Below are 1,262 nucleotides of genomic sequence, written 5' to 3' on the forward strand. Positions count from 1 at the left end.
CAGAAAGAGACAGAGAGAGAGAGAAGAGGGGAGGAGTAGATCTTGCGAGAACTTTCGGGCGGGTGAGAATAGCCACTTTAGATATATATAGAAATTTGCGAGAAGTCCGTGCATGTTTTGTATGTTTGTGGTAATCTAGAAATCTAGATCTAGTAGAGTAGTAGAGATTAGTAGAATCTAGATTTCTATCTCGAGAACCTTTTGGCTCAGAAAGTAAACACATCTAGTCTAGGGCAGGGCCTACCTTATATCAGACAATCCCTTTTTTTCTGCATCAGACAATCTACCAAAAAATGGACATAATTTTATATTATGGCTGAAGCCTCATAGGGCCAATATTTTAGCCTTTCACGTCTCCAAAACTTGACAAGATCTAGTTTTGGGGGCGACTTTCTGGCCAATTGGTTGTGCACGGGTAGCAGTTTTTCCCCGTGCACTGATGAGTACAAACAAACAAGATCGACTGGAAACTAAAAACTCAACGTGAGAAGAGAGAGCGTCAGTCCTAACCGTAACGGAGACAACACACAGCAGTCGCCGGGCGCCTGGGGATCCACGAGATCTACGCCGTTGGAAGTGAAAGGTAACATAAGATAAATACTACAGCCTCATGTTCAAGGCCTGCTTCCTCAAAATCAAAGACTCAAAACTCAGCGTTTTTCATCATAATAAACAATCTCCACGCGATACTTCCGGATGAGTAACTCGTAGAATTTGTAATTGGTTGCTTTCCTTATTCAGACATTTCCAATAACAAACTAATCACTAGGAACCCGGCATTGGCATTGAAGGAATATCCGTATTTATTTTGCAACTGAACCTGCACCTACGACGGCCTGTCTAAGACAATCACCAGAATAAATGACTTCTTCAACCATTCCACCTTGTGTCTAATTATATATTAATCATAATGACACTGCCCAAAATGACCACTTACAGGGCTATAAATAAATTATACTGCCCTGCACTGACAAAACACCCTTTTCTTATTTACAGCAGTTTTGAGAAATCAACGATTTTCGGATTTCTCAAAGTATCTAAACTATGAATTTGTCAGCTTAGGGCAGTATAGCTTTGCCAATACAATCGTCAGTGGCAGGCCCTTCAGTTAATCACATGTCTCAGCCAGTTTCAGCTCTCAAAAAAGCAATTTGAATGATTGTTATTCATCTTATTTTTAACAAAATGGAAAAAAGTAAACATACACGTGTACGCACGCGCGCGCGCGCGCGCTCTCACACACACACACACACATACACACA

At 41.0% G+C, this 1,262-nt stretch overlaps 1 protein-coding gene across 3 annotated transcripts in view; it reads right to left on the reverse strand.

The window, feature by feature from the left end:
- LOC101845909 (uncharacterized protein NKAPD1) overlaps window positions 1–836 on the reverse strand; it is a 13,400-nt gene extending 12,564 nt beyond the window's left edge. The window contains exon 1 of one of the 3 annotated variants that reach the window (XM_013080773.2): window positions 484–836. The gene's annotated coding sequence lies outside the window, so the exon portion shown is untranslated. Of the gene's footprint in view, window positions 1–244 lie in introns of all 3 variants that reach the window. The other 2 variants (XM_005095227.3, XM_005095228.3) reach the window with 2 other exon arrangements.
- Between the last annotated feature and the right edge of the window lie 426 nt (window positions 837–1,262).

This window comes from Aplysia californica, unplaced genomic scaffold (genome assembly GCF_000002075.1).
Source record: "Aplysia californica isolate F4 #8 unplaced genomic scaffold, AplCal3.0 scaffold00098, whole genome shotgun sequence".
In the NCBI taxonomy this organism is placed as follows: domain Eukaryota; kingdom Metazoa; phylum Mollusca; class Gastropoda; order Aplysiida; family Aplysiidae; genus Aplysia; species Aplysia californica.